Below are 6,694 nucleotides of genomic sequence, written 5' to 3' on the forward strand. Positions count from 1 at the left end.
GTAACAGTGATAGCCATTTATATATTAACATATATGTGTAACGGGTATTCCACCCCACCCAATCGCATATACAGTGTGAGTGAGGAGAACATGCAATGTTACCAGGTGTGTGGGGCTGTACCTGTTGGCTCACAGGAGGGCTGAGCTTCCGCTACGGGGAACCTGGGGCAATTATACTATGGGTGCAGCGCCTCCACCTGCGATGGCTCCCACCAGAGGGGGAGTGGATCCTCGCAGGACAATCAATGATAACATACACGGTGAGGTATAATAACTAAGGGCTTTACTAACATGCAAACAACATATCACGGCAGTACCCCAAAATAAGCTGTGTCCCTCTCTCGAGGAGGCACCTACTGCGTCCCACAGGACGCTAACCCCTATGCGCCACGGCGGACGCTAACCACACTGCGCCACGGCGGACGCCAACCACTCTGCGCCACGGCGGACGCTAACCACTCTGCACTTCGGCGGACGCTAACCTTCCCCAGAGGGATCCCACCCTGTGTCCAGTAACCCCCACCCAAATGTCTCGTACCCCCAAGTCAATTACCAACGTGTGTGTGTGACTGCGCAGCCAAAATGTCTGGTGATAGGCCTTGTTGGTGCACGTGAGTTGTGGGTTACCTGCCCGGGCTCCAGCCACGGGTGCAGCTATATCACTGGGGTTGGATCCTCCGGGATATCCTCCTATGCGTGGGGTGAATTCCAGCGCGGATAATATCACCGTACAGCTCCGCACCGTCTCTACCTTAGTTAGGGTCTGTCTGCTGCCAGCAGGCCGCAGTCACGCTAGCTTGGTCTCCGTGGAGATAGTCCAGCTCCCTCTTGGCAATCCGAGCAATGTCCGTGATACACTCCTAGCAAATATATATATGGGGGGCAGGTTCCCTAACCTAGGGCCTGTCCCTACAATACTCCGCTAGGATGACTCGGGACTATCTGGGGCCTAGGGGATTGCTGGCCTAGTGCAGAGAGTCACTGACCCCTGCACCCTACCTCCTTCCCCTAGCTGCTCCAGTCACCAACTAACTAGTGTGCTCTCAGCCCGCCAAATGTATCACTATGTTGCAAGCAGAGTTCCTGCAGCCCTATTGGCTCCCTGGCATCATGGGGCCGCCCCAGAGGCTCATGGGACTTGAAGTCCCCTTACAGAGCCCTCCTCCCATAGGCTAGGGCTTCGCGGGCTATTCTGTGCCTCCACTGCGCATGCGCGAGCTCCCTGCAGTCCTGTAATGGCGGCGCCCTGCTCCGCGTACCGCCGCCACCCCAGCAACGCGATCGCGGCCTCGGCAACCGGCCCGCTCGCGTCCCCGGCAACCGGCCCGCTCGCGTCCCCAGCAACCGGCCCGCTCGCGTCCCCGGCAACCGGCCCGCTCGCGTGGCAGAAGGAGGGGGGTGAGTACGCGAGGGGGACCTGGCTACATATGTATAGTGGAAGTATAAACCACATCTTTTTCATGTTCTATTGTTTATATTTAGTGAATAGGTACTTTGTAAAGGTGCTAGATGATGTCATTAGTGGCATTCCGCTGTCTTAACCTATTACCTTATGTTATGTAAATCTCAGGGACTTGTATTGGGAAGTTCGTGTGTTTTTGTCAAAAAATGCTCAATAAAGTTTGTTGCATTGAAGATTCCAACCACAAGATGGTGGACTATTATACCTAGTATAGGAGAATGGTTGGCAAATATGATATGAAGCTTTATGGAGCATTTAGCATGGAGCATTGACAAGCATGAATATGCAAATGTTTTTTCATGTTCTAATTGTTTGTATTTAGTACATAGGTACTTTGTTGAGGTGCTAGAAGTCATTAGTTGCATTCCGCTGTCTTAACCTATTACCTTATGTTATGTAAATCTCAGGGACTTGTATTGGGAAGTTCGTGTGTCAAAAAATGCTCAATAAAGTTTGTTGCATTGAAGATTCCAACCACAAGATGGTGGACTATTATACCTAGTATAGGAGAATGGTTGCCAAATATGCTATGAAGCTTTATGGAGCATTGACAAGCATGAATATACAAATGTTTGAATGACGATGCGTCATGTGATGCGTCACGTGACGTGATGACGTCATGATGCCTTGCAATTTTGAAAATTAATGCGGGACACTATTTAAGGGAGGGATACAGAGAGGGATGTTAGATTAGCCCCTGAGGAAGACTTTACAGTGGAAACACGTGTTGGGTGATATCAGTGACCACTAAAGGAGACCTTGTTGATGACATCTGGAGTGGAGGACAACTCTAATCAGCCCAGTACCTGCTGTGACGGCCGTGGAGCGGATGCTGTTGCTGTGAATATCTTGTCTGACCCTGTGACCCAGTGTGGTCTGAATGCTCTCAAACAAAGGCACTTATGTAAGTGGAATACTTTGTGTTTTTAACATTAAAAACAGTACTATACTATTTTGTTTTTTTCCCCTCTTTTTGTACATGGAATTTCCCCCTCTCTATGTGGATCTGGAGTACCTGTCTGGAGACATAAGTTGGTAACTTTGAATAACCACAACGCTCTGATTTCATGTTAAACACGTGAGTGCACATTTTATAGAACTTCCAGCATTGAAGTTAATTTGCTGAAGTAGACAATATTGCACTATTTGGTGTTTTTACTCTCTCTTACATGTCCTGATGTGATTTGCGCACCTGTTTCTCCTTCGTCCTTTAAAACTCTCAGAAAGCCCCTGCCTTCATTATTCCAGCCCATCTCCGCAGCAAGGGTTCCAAACTCAATGGCATACTGGCTTGTGGTATGGATTCCTTGTGGGATTCGAAGGAGTGAAGCTGAAGTGGAGGAGATGCGACCGGGGACGTCAAATACTCTTTTAAATCCCTGGAGAAAGGCAACGGAGTCGTTGATCAGTGGGGATTCTCTTTCCCACAGAGGGGAAGCCTAGGCCAAGGCCTCATCTGTTAGTAAGAAATGACACCCTGGATTGGTGAGTGGTGAACATGGAGGGCTGGAGTTCGAACTCAATCGAGCATTGGTTCAGAAACCCTCTACAAGCAATAGAGTCCCCTGCATAATGCAGAGGTGTCGGGATCCGTGGTTTCCTGGGAGTAGAGGGTGATGGGGCTGGTGCCGGAGAAGCTTCTGGTAAGGGCAGTGCAGTGATAGAACCAATACTTGTGAGAGAAAGGGACCCCAATGGAGAGCACTCAAGCAGATGCACAGAGTACACAAGACAAAGGATATGTGTGTATGTTGATAAGTGATATGTACACGATAAAAACCATTTATTAGAGTCTTAACTCAGAATAAAATAAAGTTGGACGCTAGGTGCCCAAATAAATGAGACTCAATGAAGTCAAAAAAGCGCAGCCCCAGCTTTACCCTAGTATTAGCAGTGATAGAACCAACCTGGAGTGTGTCCAGCCAGGTAAAAAGGTCTTTAAGCGAATTATGTGGAGTTACTGTTCTGGTATGTTCGATGCAGTTTTCCATGTATAGGTATGTAGAGGGAGAGGGGGTTGGCCCGGTATTAAAGGGGTTGCACCCCATATGGCCACCCACTGACCTCACAAGGGAGGCAAGGGGTTAACTGGACTGTGGTCCAGGAATGTGGCTTACACCTTGTCATGTCAGGAAAATGTATGTTCCCCTGTTCCCATGTTTCATTATAATCCTGTATTTTTATATTTTAAAATGCATTTCTGTATCTCCGGTTCTGGAGGTTGCAGAGAGTTGAAATTCGGCCAAAATGTAGAGTCACTGTAGGCATTAAAAACTGGCAAATTGCGACCCACTGGGCCCACCAGAACGGAACTTATTAATATGTGAAAATATTAAAGTGTATATGGTATTTTGGATCTGCTCTGAAAATGCAGACTCCATCTGCTATGCTAATAGGTCAGGAAGGGCAGCCGGATGATTTAGCATAAGCCCTGTGATCAAAAGTTAACTGCCCTGATTGTTTACCCAAAGTCTAGGAACCAAGTACCTATCAAAAGACTCTTTAATTGTTTGCCTGAGGGCGGAGAAGCATCAAACTGGAATGGTTTGTAAGTGGTATATCTACACCTACAAACAATGAAGATCCTACCAGATACTTCATTTGGTAGACTGGTCATCGCCCCTGATTTAATTATGGGGCTACAGAAATAAGACCCTCAGAGTCCCAGTACGCATGTGCTAACTTGCTGGGGGGCATAGGTTAAACTGTGTCTCCACGTTAGGGATTGGATACAGATAATTGTTCACCAATGGTCTGTATTCAATGTTAAGAATAGGGTTACAAAGGTATATAAACTGTGTCAACCCTACAGTTTTTAGTTGTTCTTCTGATTCCACCTGGAATGTCACCGGATTGCTGGAGAATTGCTAGCTGATACTTCTCCATTCCCCAACCCTAAGTAAGTGTTACCTTCTTGCCTGTTAATTGTACTATATTGCTGTGTTCACCTTTTTAAGGAAAAAATATATTTTATTATATCTAAGCCTCATTCAGTTCAACCCAGATATTTGGTGTTCATTATATCTTGTCATAAGCTACCGTGACAAATACACTATCTATGATATTACATATGGACATTCTTTTGGGTCCTCCTACTCAGTTGTGAGAGTTCCCGTTTGTGCTATCCTTGGAGCTGAAAGTAGTTTTTTTGCATAATAACATTTACACTGGCGACACACTTTATTCGAGCTTGGCTAGTCCCACGAATTCGGATATACCCGGGTGTATTGAGGTTTGTGACTGTTTTCTGCCCGAGTACATTGAGTTATTTTCCAAGCAGGGATTGAAGCATTTTATTCCCGCTGGCTGCAATACTGCACAGTATATATATATAAACTGCATTACAATTCATGAATTTATGCCATCTGGTAGACACGCGAAGCATTGCAGCCTATTAAATCCTAATCATTATCATTTAACAGATCAGCCGCCCATCACCCAGGCATGAACCCAGGCTGGGAAGGCAAATGCAACGGGGCTTGTCAGAGGTTAGGAGTGGCGCATTCCAGGTATCTGCCAGGTACATACCGGGTATTTGCTCGAATAAAGTGTGTCGGTGCAGTACTATAGTCAGAAATGTGGTACAGCAATGTGGAGGTTTGCACCTAGCTATGCCAACATCTTCATGGCCGTTTGGGAGGTGGACAAAATCTGGTCCGAGCATCCCTATGCTGCGAACCTGGTCCTCTGGAGGCAGTACTTGGATGACGTCTTTTTCATCTGGAGAGGCTTGAAGGAGGAACTGAATCACAGAGTCTAAGTTGTTGGCAAAATGGCAAGGGCCCTTTGAGGTTGCACGAAAGGTTGGACTTTCTACTGTCGCGGCCCCTTTTATTCTACAACATCACCGCATTTTTCCTGGATTTTTTTTCGAATGCTACGCACTTCACCGGGTTCATGCCGCATTCATGCCGCAATCATGTTGCATTCTCAGCCGCGGTTGATGCGCGATTGATGCGTTTATTGAGAATGGTTCGGATTTAATAGGTTGCAATTCTTCGCGTGTCCGCCAGATGACAGATATTCATGAATTGTAATGCGCATGTGCTTCAGTAATGTGTCGACTTGCAGGTGTTTCGTTTAAAAAAGATACCACAAAGGGCTATTGTAAATTGGCCTTGGGACTGAAGGGAGAGGTTACAATAATGTACACTACCGACACACTTTATTGAAGTGTGGTCGGTACCGCAAGCCGGGAAATCTCCCGGCTTGCTAGTGGCCGCCCCTCGGCGTGCCGCGCGTCATAGATGCGCGGTCACGCGTCATCGGGAGCGTGCGCCCCCTGCACGCGTGTCCAGGGGCTCCCCGAGGGAGCCCTGGTGTCCCGCGATCGCGGGACAGCGGCAGGGGGTTCCGGGGGACCCGGCGGACCCGGCAGCGGTAGGGAGAGTGCCCCGATCGGAGGGCGCTCTTCCGCTGCTTCGGCGCGCGCCCGTCACACTCGGGCGCGCGCCAGGCTACTGCTGCGGCACAGAACGGGCAAATGCTCGAATAAACTGTGCCGCAGCAGTATCAATTTAGGCTTTTCATATTAAAGAAAGACAAACACTAGTTTCTGTTATTCTCCAGAGTCAGTCCCGCCGCCATGAGTGTACAAATGTAGCGCATTGGAACCTTCTTGAAACGCATATGCGTGTCATCACATCGACGGTAGTCGCATGCGCATATGAACGGGAGACGCCCCCGAGAAAATTATTGGTGGGAATGACTGGGATCTTCTTTAGGGGAATGACCATTACAGTAAAACTTTTATTTATTTTTTCCTCAGAAAAGAAAACTTTGCGGAAAACGGCAAATGGAGGGATTTCGATGGATTATATCGCTTTGTGTAACAATGCCTGCACATTGCTGAATCGGATTTAAAAAACCACGTATCGGAGTCTACAGTTTAGTGGCCGTTGTTATTGATTAGGATAGAATACCCAAAACAGTAGTCAGATGTTTTCAGACTATATACAATACTTTTTTTTATATACACACTGTATAATAAACCTGAAAAAAATAAAAAGTATGCATTTATTCTACATGTATTCCAGTACATATGTGTCTTCTATACCAGTACATACAGTATGTGTCTTGTATTTTTTTTAATACTCTTGTGATGTTCAGTACTGAGCATGCCTACAGTATACAGTACAGTATGCCTGGACAGTACATTCTAGAAACACTGTATTTTTTTTACAGTATCAAAGGAGACAATGGAACAATTTAAAACAAATCAACATTTTCTTT

The 6,694-nt window shown here is 46.7% G+C and overlaps 1 long non-coding RNA gene across 1 annotated transcript in view; it reads left to right on the forward strand.

Annotated features, from left to right (window-relative positions):
• Window positions 1-6,430, forward strand: part of LOC142466992 (uncharacterized) — a 24,855-nt gene extending 18,425 nt beyond the window's left edge. The window contains exon 3 of the long non-coding RNA XR_012788298.1: window positions 6,231-6,430. This is a non-coding gene — a long non-coding RNA (uncharacterized LOC142466992). The remainder of the gene's footprint in view (window positions 1-6,230) is intronic.
• The last annotated feature ends 264 nt before the right edge of the window (window positions 6,431-6,694 follow it).

The sequence above is a fragment of the Ascaphus truei genome, chromosome 15, assembly GCF_040206685.1.
Source record: "Ascaphus truei isolate aAscTru1 chromosome 15, aAscTru1.hap1, whole genome shotgun sequence".
Lineage (NCBI taxonomy): Eukaryota > Metazoa > Chordata > Amphibia > Anura > Ascaphidae > Ascaphus > Ascaphus truei.